Here is a 14,234-nt window from a genome sequence, read left to right on the forward strand (position 1 = left end):
CAATATACAGAGATGATCTGGAAGAGGGGACAGAGTGTACTGTAACAAAATTTGCAGATGACACAAAGATTAGTGGGAAAGCAGGTTGTGTAGAGGACACACAGAGGCTGCAAAGAGATTTAGATAGGTTAAGCGAATGGGCTAAGGTTTGGCAGATGGAATACAATGTCAAAAAATGTGAGATCATCCACCTTGGAAAAAAAAAACAGTAAAAGGGAATATTATTTGAATGGGGAGAAATTACAACATGCTGCGGTGCAGAGGGACCTGGGGGTCCTTGTGCATGAAACTCTTTTTGAGTTTATCTGCATGAATCCCAAAAAGTTAGTTTGCAGGTGCAGCAGGTAATCAGGAAGGCGAATGGTATGTTGGCCTTCATTGCGAGACGGATGGAGTACAAAAGCAGGGAGGTCCAGCTGCAACTGTATCGGGTATTGGTGAGGCGGCATCTGGAGTACTGTGTGCAGTTTTTGTCACCTTACTTAAGGAAGGATATACTAGCTTTGGAGGGGGTACAGAGACGATTCACTCGGCTGATTCCGGAGATGAGGGGGTTACCTTATGATGATAGATTGAGTAGACTGGGTTTTTACTCGTTGGAGTTTAGAAGGATGAGGGGTGATCTTATCGAAACATTTAAAATAATGAAAGGGATAGACAAGATAGAGACAGAGAGGTTGTTTCCACTGGTAGGGGAGGCTAGAACTAGGGGGCACAGCCTCAAAATACGGGGGAGCCAATTTAAAACCGAGTTGAGAAGGAATTTCTTCTCCCAGAGGGTTGTGAATCTGTGGAATTCTCTGCCCAAGGAAGCAGTTGAGGCTAGCTCATTGAATGTATTCAAATCACAGATAGATAGATTTTTAAGGGAATTAAGGGTTACGGGGAGCAGGTGGGTAAGTGGAGCTGAGTCCACGGCCAGATCAGCCATGATCTTGTTGAGTGGCGGAGCAGGCTCGAGGGGCTAGATGGCCTACTCCTGTTCCTAATTCTTATGTTCTTATCTTATGTTCTAATATTAATGAGCCCAAAATTTGCCACTGTAAGGATCGATTTAGCTCCATTTTTTGGAGGTAAAAGATTTTTTTGGAGCTAAATAAATCTAGGGCCAGTTTGTTAGTTTCGCCAGTGGTGTAAGAACGTCCTTTAAAAAAAAAGGGCCGATTTTTTTGTGAACCGTTTTTGTGATGTCATTCGGGGTCAAACCCAACGATAACGCTGTTTTTGCGAGTTTCCCCAGTAAAGATATTTTTAAGGACAGTGCTAATTACCACTTTTAAAAATCTTGTCTTACCTAGTTGAGTCCCATCGAAATCGACGCTAACTGGGTCATCTTGGGAAACAGAGCTAAAAGTTAAAGCTTTGGGAGGGAACAAAACCTATATTTTATATAAAAACTACTTAAAAATGTGCTGAACATTTGAGGTTTTAAAAATTAAAGGACTACGAAGCAGCAATTTCAAAAATGTAAACTTTTTGGTAATTTAGTTTTATTCTTCGGCTTGCACTGTCAGCCACACTGTCACCGCAGCAATTTCCCTGCCCTCCTCCTCAAAGCAGGCACACTGGCTATAAGTGGCCTCAGTACCCGACCTGGGAGGCAACACTGCCACCGGCATCGGGGAGCAGCCCAAGGACACGAAACCACGCCGACATTTCAGTCTCATTTCCAACCGAGGCAGACTTGTTAAAGGGGTTTAGGGACCGTGGTTAAGAGAGAGAGAGAGAATGAAACGAGACAGAGGTTGAACTCAAAATTCGATGTGGTCAGGTCATGTTTATTTTACAGAACAAGTCTCACTGGTGACCGATTACTAAAAAGGGAGGTGCAACGAGACCTGGGTGTCATGGTACATCAGTCTTTGAAAGTTGGCATGCAGGTACAGCAGGTGGTGATGAAGGCGAATGGCATGCTGGCCTTCATAGCAAGAGGATTTGACTATAGGAGCAGGGAGGTCTTACTGCAGTTGTACAGGGCCTTGATGAGACCACACCTTGAGTATTGTGTGCAGTGGACATTCTTGCTATTGAGGGAGTTCACCAGACTAATTCCCGGGATGGCAGGACCGACATATGAAGAAAGACAGGATCGGCTAGGCTTATACTCACTGGAATTTCGAAGAATGAGAGGGGATCTCATAGAAACATATAAAATTATGACGGGACTGGACATGATAGATGCAGGAAGAATGTTCCCAATGTTGGGGAAGTCCAGAACCAAGGGTCACAGTCTAAGGATAAGGGGTAAGCCATATAGGACCGAGATGAGGAGAAACTTTATCACCCTGAGAGTGGTGAGCCTGTGGAATTCTCTACCACAGAAAAATTGTTGAGTCCAGTTCGTTGGATATATTCAAGAGGGAGTTAGATGTCGCCCTTATGGCTAAGGGGATCAGGGCGTATGGAGAGAAGGCAGGGGTGGGGTACTGAAGTTGCATGGATCAGCCATCATGCTTCCACTCTTATTATGAGTTCTTAGGTGGCTGTACAGCCTAATACGAGAACCACAGTTTCTATCACAGGTGGGACAGATAGTCATTGAGGGAGAGGGTGGGCAGGGAGCCTGGTTTGCCGCACGCTCCTTCCGCTGCCTGCGCTTGATTTCTGCATGCTCTCGGCGACGATACTCGAGGAGCTCAGTGCCCTCCCGAAGGCACTTCCTCCACTTAGGGAGGTCTATGGCCAAGGACTCCCAGGTATCAGTGGGGATGTTGAACTTTATCAGGGAGGCTTTAAAGGTGTCCTTGTAACGTTTCTACTGCCCGCCTTTGGCTCGTTTGCCGTGAACGAGTTCAGAGTAGAGCACTTGCTTTGGGGGTCTTGTGTCTGGCATGCGAACTATGTGTCCTGCCCAGCGAAGCTGATCAAGAGTGGTCAGTGCTTCAATGCTGGGGATGTTGGCCTGGACGAGGACGCTAATGTTTGTGCATCTGTCCTCCAAGGGGATTTGCAGGATCTTGCGGAGACATTGCTGGTGGTATTTCTCCAGCGACTTAAGATGTCTACTGTACATGGTCCACGTCTCTGAGCCATACAGGAAGGCGGGTATTACTACAGCCCTGTAGACCATGAGCTTGATGACAGTTCTGAGGGACTGGTCTTCGAACACTCTTTTCCTCAGGCGGCCGAAGGCTGCACTGGCGCACTGGAGGCGGTGTTGGATCTCATCGTCAATGCCTGCTCTTGTTGATAGGAGGCTCCCGAGATAGGGGAAGTGGTCCACGTTGTCAAGTGCCACGCCGTGGATCTTGATGTTTGGGGGACAGTGCTGTGCGGCGAGGACATGCTGGTGTCGGACTTTTGTCTTACTAATATTTAGCGTAAGGCCAATGCTTTCATACGACTCGGTAAATACGTCGACTATGTCCTGGAGTTCAGCCACTGTGTGTGCACAGACGCAGGTGTCGTCCGCGTACTGTAGCTCGACGACAGAGGTTGGAGTGGTCTTGGACCTGGCCTGGAGACCACGAAGGTTGAACAGCTTCTCACTGGTTCTGTAGTTTAGCTCCACTCCAGCGGGGAGCTTATCAACTGTGAGGTGGAGCATGACAACGAGGAAGATTGAGAAGAGGGTTGGAGCGATGACGCAGCCCTGCTTGACCCCGAGCCGGACATGAATTGGGTCTGTGATGGATCGTTGGTAAGGATCTGGCTTGCATGTTGTCGTGGAGCAGGCGGAGTATGGTGACGTACCTTTGGGGGCATCCGAAACGGAGGAGGACTCTCCATAGACCCTCGCAGTTGACAGTGTCAAAGACCTTTGTGAGGTCGAAGAAGGCCATGTATAAGGGCTGGCGCTGTTCCCTGCATTTTTCCTGCAGCTGTCGCGCTGCAAAAATCATGTCTGTTGTGCCCCGAAGGGGACGAAATCCGCCCTGCGACTCTGGGAGAAGCTCCTCAGTCGCGAGGGGAAGACAATTGAGGAGGGCTCTAGCGACGACTTTCCCAGTGGTTGATAGCAGGGAGTTTCATCTGTCATTACCACAGTTGGACTTGTCCCCTTTATTAAGGATGGTAACGATCACTGCATCTCTAAGATCTCACGGCATGCTCTCCTCCCTCCAGATGAGAGAGATGAGGTTGTATATTCGCGCCAGTAGTGCCTCTCCGCCATTCTTCAGTGCCTCAGCAGGGATTCCATCCACTCCCGTAGCCTTGTTGTTTTTTTAGCTGTCTTATGGCATTTTCTACCTCAGTGTTGGGGTCTCACTGAGGTGGTAGCGGGTAGCATTCTGCGGAATGGAGTCGAGAACACTCAGGTCAAAGGCAGAGTCTCGGTTGAGGAGATCTTCAAAGTGTTCCTTCCAGCGGGCCCTGACTGCCTCGGTGTCCTTGTTTCCCTGTTCTTGGCCAGGAGTGGGGTGGGGCCTTGGGAGTTTGGTCCGTATGTAGCCTTGATTGCGGTGAAGAATCCTCGCACATCATGGCTGTCGGCCAGTTGCTTTATCTCCTGTGCTTTCTCCATCCACCACCTGTTCTTTAGGTTCCGGGTTTTTTGTTGGACCTTAGCCTTTAGCCGTCTGTAATGTGCTTTGCTGCCCCCAAGTTGGATTGCTGTTTAAGGCTCAGAAATGCCCTGCGTTTGCAGTCTATTAGTTCTTGAATCTCCTGATCCTTCTCATCAAACCAGTTCTGGTGTTTCCTGGTTGAGTGACCGATCGTCGCCTTGCAGACACTGGTTATGGAGGCCTGGAGGGCAGACCAAGCGCTGTGGGCATTCTGCGCCTCGGGGTCATCAAGGCACGCCAGGTCAGCTGTGAGGCGCTGACTGTAAAGGGCTCTCTTAGCTGGGTCCTTAAGTACCCCGGCATTGACTTTTTTGCGATACTGTTTCTGCTGCCCCCTTCGCTTTGGGGCTATGTTGATGTCAATGATGGATCTGATTAGGCCATGGTCCGTCCAACAGTCATCAGCTCCTGTCATGGCACGGGTGATGCGCACATCCTTGCGATCCCTGTATCGGACGATGACATAGTCGAGTAGGTGCCAGTGCTTGGAGCGAGGGTGTTGCCACGATGCCTTGTATTTGTCCTTCTGGCGGAACAAGGTGTTGGTGATGACAAGTTCATGCTCTAGACATTTTGTCAGGAGTAGGGTACCGCTGGAGTTGGCTTTCCCTACTCCCTCTCTGCCAATCACGCATCCCCAGAGGTCTGTGTCCCTGCCAACCCTGGCATTGAAGTCACCGAGGAGGATCAGTTTGTCGCCCGCAGGGACGCAGGTCAGGGATTTTTCGAGTTGGAATAAAAACCCTCTTTGGGGGGTCACAGCCATTGTACTCACCACGTGCTGGAGGAGGAGAGGAGGACAGGCCATCAGTGGGGAAGGAGAGGTCCGGGGGGGAGGAGGTGGAGGCCCGATAGCCAGGTCCAGCCGCCCAGTCACTGCAGGAGGTTCAGCTGGGAGGTGCAGGTCGCGTAGAGTCGTCCAGCCGCTTCAGGAGGACCATCAGCCATGATCATATTGAATGGAGGTGTAGGCTCGAAGGGCGAATGACCTGCTCCTGCACCTATTTTCTATGTTTCTATGTTTCTACACTGACTACACTTTCATTGGTGGTGAAGCATTTTGATCATGAAAGGTGCTATGTAAATGCAATTTCTTTGCAATCTTGGGAAAGAAGGCATTTTTTCAAAATTATGTTGTAGAGGTATACAAGATAGTAAATGGTTAAGGAAAGGTGGATTTGTAATATTATGTTAAATTAAATTGTAGGAGGAGGACAAAGGGTCATTGGTTCAAACTAATGGTTCATTGTTATCTCTGGTATCCCCCAAGGATCTATTCTGGGTCTCCTCTTATTCTCATCTATGTCCCTTGGCGATATCATCTGAAAACAGAGTCAGTTTCCACATGTAAGCAGTCGACACCCAGCTCTACCTCTCCACCACTTCTGTCGATCCCTGCTTGGTATCTAAATGGTCAGGTTGCTTGTCCGACATCCAGTACTGGATGAGCAGAAATTTTCTACAATTAAATATTGGGAAGATCGAAGCCATTATCTTTGGTCCCCGCCACAAACTGCCTTCCCTAACCACTGATTCCATCCCTGTCCCTAGCCTCAATCTGAGGGTGAACAAGACTGTTCACAACCTAGGTGTCATATTTGACCATGAAATGAGTTTCCAGCCACATATCTGCGAAATATCTAAAACCGCATTTTTCCACCTCTATAACATTGCCCGCCTCCGCCCCCGTCTCAGCTCTTCTGCTGCTGAAGCCCTCATTCATGCCTTTGGTACCTCTAGACTCACTCCTGGCTGGCTTTTCACAATCCACACTACATAAACTTGAAGTTATCCAAAACTCAGCAGCCAGTGACCTAACTTGCACCAAGTCACAATCGCCCATCACCCCTGTGCTTTCTGACCTACATTGGCTCCCAGTTAAACAACGCCTCGATTTCAAAATTCTCATCCTTGTTTACAAATCACTCCATGGCCTCACCCCTCCCTATCTCTGTAATCTTTTCCAGCCTCACAACCCCACAAGATGTCTGTGCTCCTCAAAATCTGGCCTCTTGAACATCCCTCATTATAACTGCTCAACTATCGGTGGATGTGTTTTCAGCTGCCTGGACCCTAAGCTCTAGAACTCCCTCCCTAAACCTCTCCACCTCTCTACCTCTCTATCCTCCTTTAAGACGCTCATTAAAACCTACCTCTTTAAACAAGCTTTTGGTTATCTGCCTTAATTTCTTTTGTGGCTCGGTGTCAAATTTATCTGTTTGTCTGTAACACTGTTGTGAAGCTCCTTGGGGCGTTTTACCTCATTAATTCGCTATATAAATAAATAAAAGCTATTATTATTATAATGAAAGGTAACTTTTGAATTGGTGTCAGGAGTTTCACAGAGAGTGCCCAACACTTGGAAAGGACTTCCAGATAGAGAGGTGAAGGTGAAAATCCTGGATACATCTAAGAAACTAATAGATATTACAGTGGGATGTTTCTGGGTGGATGAACCTAAGGGTCAACGGTACCATCTTCAACTGTAATTATCTGATGATCTTGTTAACATTCAGTCTTACCAACTCATCCTGTGCTTTGCTTTATGACATTTTCCTGACCTTTTAAGCTTGGACAATCTACTGCTTACATGTATTTTACCGATTAAACGGCTCCGTGTTTTTGTCAATGACCTGAGACCATCTTTCAACACAAATGAACATGTAGTTTTATCAATGCTAATTGCAGAAGGCAATTCCATGGGGGAGGAGCTGTAACCTTTAATTTCAGCGGGGTTTTAATCTCCTTACCAGGTACATGCTGCACTTGTCTCAGATAATGTAGGTCACCTTCAGAGACCGGAGTTCAAATTCCTCCTAGGGGCTCAGTGACGTGAAGGGCGACATCTCTCTGATTGATGCAGGAGCCACATGTCATACGGCAGTGAACAGCTGACCCACAGCATTGTTCATCAGTCTAATTGCCTCGTAGTGAAGTGCGTACAAGCGCAGATGTCAGAATTGATTGTGCAGACCAACAACCACAATGTATCAAACCACTTTTAGTGAAGTTGCAACATGTTCCACGCGCCAATCAACTCCGCATTCGTCCATCACTGATAAACTCTTTCTGTTCCAGTGTTTAAATGAAAATACACTGTTTTTAGTTTGCATTCAGACCCTGAATCCTGGTTTGGGATGGTAACTGCTCCCATTTCCTGCTCTGACTTGGGAGCCAGTTGCGACGGAGACCCGGGAAGTGAACGGTGGGACTGTGAGCCTGCGGTTACAGAACTGGAACGGGTGGTTTTACTGCTGAGGAGAATCATGGGTCCACATTTCTGTGGGTCGACAATGCTGTCCTTTACTGGTATCTGGGCTAGTTTATACTTGGAATGGAGGGAAAATCAAGCACTCCGCTGTACCCGTGTGTCGTAGGAGCATACGACCGCTGAAGTGCCCAGAAAGGAACGCGGATTAATTCTCAAGAGCACTGAATTGTGAAGTGGGTTTACTTACTGCTCCCATAAGGTTCGGAGCAGTGGTTTATAGAAGTGCTTTGGAATACCCTCCATCCTTCTCACTGGTTTAAGTGTAGTTTAGCTCAGAGGAATGATCCTTTCTGTCTGTCATTTGTCCCTCCTGTTGACTTTGTCATGAGCTGGACTTCCTTTCCCAGTCTCTGTGAATTCTGCCTCTCTTTGACTTTTACTTTGTTCCTCTTCAGGGCGGAGAGCATTTCTGTTGTGATTTGAACATCTTTAAATACAAATTTAATAGCAGTGACAGGTGCCTGACTCGATTTCCCGATAATGACTTATTTTTGCTTCATTCCCAACACTCTACCAGTTGTTTAATTTGTTTTTCAACTTTTTCTTTCAAACTGTAACCTTTAAAGTGCAAAACTGCGCACTCTGTTGTGCATGGCAGGGTGTGTTATTGGAATTGATTGATCAATTCTTTGATAGCGATAGTAGATCAATCTTTCGCTGTTTAAACACTTCATCTGTGATCTTAAAAATGCATGAATGCAATGAATAAGCAACAACGGTAATTGTAATTGATTCATCTGTTGAAGGATTACACTGAAACAGCTCGTCTGCTGCAAAATGAATCTCTATTAATTTTAACATAGCAGAAAAGTAGAAGGTTGCCAATGAGATTGCAGAGTACAGGAGATGGAACAGTTATCCAATCTGAGCTTTTGGATTCCCATTGAACAGTCACTTTAATTAATGAGGAAAATCTTTTCTGACTGACATTGTCTGAAATGGCTGTGTTTTTAGATGTTGTTGTGAATAACTCAAATGTATAGTCTCTGGGCTAGAAATTCATCTGTTGAGTGCCACTCTGTAGTGCCGTGAAATGGTGATAAAATGGCAGCTGCTGGTGGGTCCCATGGTGGCCGCCATATTCCTCTCCCCCTTTGCGCTGCTGGTAATGCCTGGGAAAAGAAATATGGCGGCATGGTGACATCAATTGGTGCGCAATCCGACTTAATGTCACCAATGCCAACCTCGGTCCCAGCGCTGAATTATGCGCTGGGTCCAAAGCACACAAGCAGGCTGACAGTGACGATGACTACAACTTTTAAAGGATCATACACATCATTCAGGTAAGTTTACATTTTATTGAGGTGGTGGCTTGCTGCAATAGATGTGATTTTTTTTTAAAAAGTGTACAGGGAGTGCTGCTGGATGCTTGCAAGGGCTCAGATGGTAAATGAAGGCCTTTGAGAAGATACAATATGCTGCGAATACTCAGCAGGTCATGCAACATCCGTGGAGAGAAAAACAGAGTTCACATATCCGGTCGAGATGCTGCCTGACCAACTGAGTATTTCCAGCATTTTATGGTTTCATTTCACGTTTACAGCATTCGCTTGCAGAGGGAAGAGGAAGATGCAGAAGAGGAGGAATCAGACAGGGATGCATCCCAGACAGCCTCTTTATGGCCGCGATATCCGCGATGGAACCATCTGCCTGTGGTCTCATTAGCTGGGCCTTTTCTTATTGACCCACTGGCTGGGCAAGCTATATTTCTTGGGTGTGTTAAATGAGGAAGGCGCAAGGGTGGAGTTGTGCTGACAGAAGGGCGAGAAAGAAAGAGGTGCATGCCAGAAGGAGGCTAACGTACGAGGATACCCTCATCTTGTATCCTTTCAGCCCCACCGCTGACTAAGCGCTCAACCACGCCCCTGACAAGAATGGCCTGCACTGTTTCCTCCAAGGGGTGAGATGAGGCTAGGAATGATAGATGTGCCTCACCATTGGTGCAGATTCTTGGCAGGTGAGTGATTGTGGGCTGTGCATTGTGCAGTGTGTGAGGCTAGTGGTGCAGTTGGTAGGAGTCAGCTTTTGAAGATGCATTCACTGACCTTGATCATGAGGTCATGAAGCTTCTTTGGACACTGGGTGGTGGGGATGACACTGCTGGCAGTGATAGCCTTAGTGATGTACTCCCACATTATTCATTCTGGAGGGCCTCTTGGCCCCTAATGGGTAGAGGGATGCTCTTGCAGTGTTAACCACTTGCATAAAGCTGAAGTGCAGCTTGTGAAAACCTTGGTGCCCTTTCCCTGACTTGCTGAATCATTTGTGTTAGTCCTGAGGCTTTTTTCCCATTTGTTGAGGTTAGGAAGGTAATTTAGCTTTAACAGCTGAATATTCAAATTTGGGACATCTTTTAAATATTGAATATTTCTTAAAAGGCAGAAAGGGTTGAAAAATGTATTGATTCACTGCCTTTTATTTTGTATTGCTTCAGTGTGCATGGCCCCTTTAATTCTCAGACCACTTCATTGCCCACAATTCCTTGCGAGCTCAACAGCTTCGCTCAGAGGCTGTGCAAGGACACAAACTTCATCCCGGATCCCTCCGGCAATGTCACCAGTACTGCGTTGCATAGAAGGTGAGCACTGTGTTCCCTATCTTTTATGTCCCAATTTCACTCGGTTAGCATTGCGGCCATTAACTGCAGTTTCCAGTAACACTGGCAACTTTGCTGGCGAACACAAATTTTTCCCCCTCTATGTCTGAAAATAGGAGGCAGATTCAAGAAGTAGAAGCACTAGTGACAATTCTTGAAAAGAAAGGGCCTGCACTTCTATAGCATCTTTCATGGCCTCAGGATGTCTCTAAGTGCTTTACAACCAATTAAGTACTTTTGAAATGTAGCCACTGTTGCAATGTAGAGATAGCGGCAGTCAATTTGTGTACAGCAAGGTCCCACAAAACAGCAATGTGATAATGACCAGATCATCTGTTTTAGAGATGCTGGTTGAGGGATAAATATTGGACTGGACACCAGGAGAAACTCCCCTGCTTTTCTTCAAAATAGTGATTTTACATCCACGGCAGATTTGGGCCTTGGCTTAACGTCTCATCCAAAAGACAGCATTTTGGACAGTGCAACACTCCTTCAGCACTGCACTGGAGTGTCAGCCTTGACTTTGCGCTCAAGTCTCTAGAGTGGGACTTGAAGCCAGAAGCTTCTGACTTACAAGTGGAGGGTGCTAACTACTGAGCCACAGCTGACACTACATTACAGCACTGGGTAAAAAGCACTGCTGAAATAGACACTTAAAACAATGGTCAGATATTATTGCACAGGTACATGAAACTTACCAAACTACCAATGAGTTTTTACATTGACTAAAGTCCAGAGTCTGCAATATGGAATACAACATATGACACATGCTAGGTACTTTGAGGTATATTGCAACAATTTCATGTACACGGTGTAGTAAGAAACACTTGCTTGTTTCATATCTTCTGAAATTCTTGTGCATGTTATATTCTGGTGTTTAAAATAGGACCATCCATTTGAATCAAAGCTTTCGGTCATATTTATTCTTAAGGACAACTTATTGATTGAGTGAACCATGAGTAATGCTGGTCTTAACAGATAGAGATAAAATTTGAATTTTCCTCAACTGCGAAGTTTTGGTCCAGCGATATTAGGTAAGTCTCCTCCTTCTCTTCACTGCGTTCACTCTTATCTTTCCAGCCACTCCCTTGTTTCTTCTACTGACTCGATCTGGCTCACATATTCGCTTTCTCCTCATACATAGTGGATAGTAAGGGCCTATTTCCATTGGTAGAAGGCTCTATTACGAGGGGGCATAGTTTTAAGGTGGTTGGTGGAAGGTTTAGAGGAGATTTGATGGGAGGGCTTCTTTACGCAGAGGGTTGTGGGGATCTGGAACACGCTGCCTGGAAGAGTGGTGGATGCACAAACCCTCACCAATTTTAAGAGATGGTCAGATGGGTACTTAAAGTGTATTAACTTGCAGGGTTATGGACCTAGAGCTCGTAATTGGGATTAGACTGGATGACCTTTTGTTGGATGGTGCAGATATAATGGTAAACATAGAAACATAGAAACATAGAAAATAGGTGCAGGAGTAGGCCCTTTGAGCCTGCACCACCATTCAATAAGATCATGGCTGATCATTCACCTCAGTACCCCTTTCCTGCTTTCTTTCCATACCCCTTGATCCCTTTAGCCGTAAGGGCCATATCTAACTTCCTCTTGAATATATCCAACGAACTGGCATCAACAACTCTCTACAGCAGAGAATTCCACAGCTTAACAACTCTCTGAGTGAAGAAGTTTTCCTCATCTCAGTCCGAAATGGTTTACCCCTTATCCTTTGACTATGTCCCCTGGTTCTGGACTTCCCCAATATCGGGAACATTATTCCTGCATCTAACCTGTCCAGTCCCGTCAGAATTTTATATGTTTCTATGAGATCCCCTCTCATCCTTCGAAACTCCAGTGAATACAAGCCCAGTCGATCCAGTCTCTCCTCATATGCCAGTCTTGCCATCCCGGGAATCAGTCTAGTGAACCTTCGCTGCACTCCCTCAATAGCAAGAACATCTTTCCTCAGATTAGGGGACCAAAACTGAACACAATATTCCAGGTGAGGCCTCACCAAGGCCCTGTACAACTGTAGTAAGACCTCCCTGCTCCTATACTCAAATCCCCTAGCTATGAAGGCCAACATACCATTTGCCTTCTTCACCGCCTGCTGTACCTGCATGCCAACTTTCAATGACTGATGTACCATGATACCCAGGTCTCATTGCACCTCCCCTTTTCCTAATCTGCTGCCATTCAGATAATATTCTGCCTTCATGTTTTTGCCACCAAAGTGAATAACCTCACATTTATCCACATTACGCTGCATCTGCCATGCATTTGCCCACTCGCCTAATCTGTCCAAGTCACCCTGCAACCTCTTAGCGTCCTCCTCACAGCTCACACCGCCACCCAGTAAGTACTGCAGGGAATAGAATACGGCCAGTGGGATCTCCTGGACTAGCTTCGATCGACTGGATGGGTCGGAGAGGAATTTTTCCAGATTTTTTGTCCCTAAATTGACCTGGGTTTTTATCTGGTTTTTGCCTCTCCCAGGAGATCACATGGCTCTGGTTGAGGTGGAGTGTAGATGTTTTCAGTATAAGGGGTGTCGCAGTTGTGTGGGGCGGACTGGTTGTGCTGGGTGCTCTTTGCCTTTCCATCATTGTTCATAGGTTTATATGTAATCTTTAAGGCTGTTGACCAAGGGCCATGCGGCCCTTTGTCGGCTGACGTGGACACGATGGGCCAAAATGGCCTCCTTCTGCGCTGTAAATTTTTGTGCGTTTCCCACTTTGTTAATGTTCAGCTGTTGCTCAGTGGGTAGCACTCTCACCTCTCGGTCAGAAGATTGTTGTTTCAAGTCTCACTTCAGAGACTTTCGGATGAGACATTAGCCTGAAGCCCCATCTGCCTTCTCCGGTGGATGTAAAAAAAAAAATACTATGGCATTATTTGAGGAAGAGCAAGGGAGTTTTGGCCAACCAAACTAAAAACAGAATAGCTGATCATTTATCTCACTACTATTGATGAGACTTTACTGTGTGGAAATGACTGCTGCGTTTGCCTACATTACAACAGTAGCTACACCTCAAAAGCACTTTGCTGTGCTTTGGGAAGTCCTGAGGATGGAAAAGTTGCTAAACAAATGCAAGTTTGTTCACTCCTTCTGTCTGTCTCGATCACTGTATTTACCTTTGTCCTTGGCTATTCTGTTCAGTCAGTCTCCCTGTATCAAGGTCTGCTTCTTCACAAATCTTCCTGACATCCCAATGTTTCATGGATCCCCAGTGAACCCTTCTCAAACATGCATTTATCATAAGAAATAGGAGTTGGAGTAGGCCATTTGGCCCCTTGAGCCTGCTCCGCCATTCAATAAGATCATGGTTGATCTAATCTTGGACTCAACTCCACTTCCCCGTCCTCTCCCCATAACCCATGACTACCTTATCTTTCAAAAATCTGTCTATTTCCACCTTAAATATATTCACTGACCCAGTCTCCATAGCTCTCTGGGGTGGAGAATTCCAAAGATTCACAACCCTCTGAGAGAAGAAATTCCTCCTCATTTCCATTTTAGATGGGCGACTCCTTATTCTGAGACTATGCCCCCTAGTTCTAGATTTCCCCATGAGATGAAACATCCTCTCTGCATCTACCCTATCAAGCCCGCTCAGAAATGTATACGTTTCAATAAGATTACCTCTCATTCTTCTAAACTCCAATGAGTATAGGTCCAACCTGCTCAACCTTTCTTCATATGGCTACCCCTTTATCTCAGGAATCACCCTCGTGAACCTTCTCTGAACTGCCTCCAATGCAAGTATAACCCTCCTTAAATACAGAGACCAAAATTGTATGCAGTACTCCAGATGTGGTCTCACTAGCGCTCTGTACAGTTGTGGCAGGATTTCTCTACTTT

General features: G+C 46.2%; 1 protein-coding gene across 1 annotated transcript in view; it reads right to left on the bottom strand.

Moving 5' to 3' along the window:
- The window catches only part of LOC139276996 (cadherin-22-like), a 750,218-nt gene that overhangs the window by 188,246 nt on the left and 547,738 nt on the right, over positions 1–14,234 (bottom strand). The gene's annotated exons all lie outside the window — the stretch shown is intronic.

This window comes from Pristiophorus japonicus, chromosome 12, assembly GCF_044704955.1.
Source record: "Pristiophorus japonicus isolate sPriJap1 chromosome 12, sPriJap1.hap1, whole genome shotgun sequence".
Classification (NCBI taxonomy): Eukaryota; Metazoa; Chordata; class Chondrichthyes; family Pristiophoridae; genus Pristiophorus; species Pristiophorus japonicus.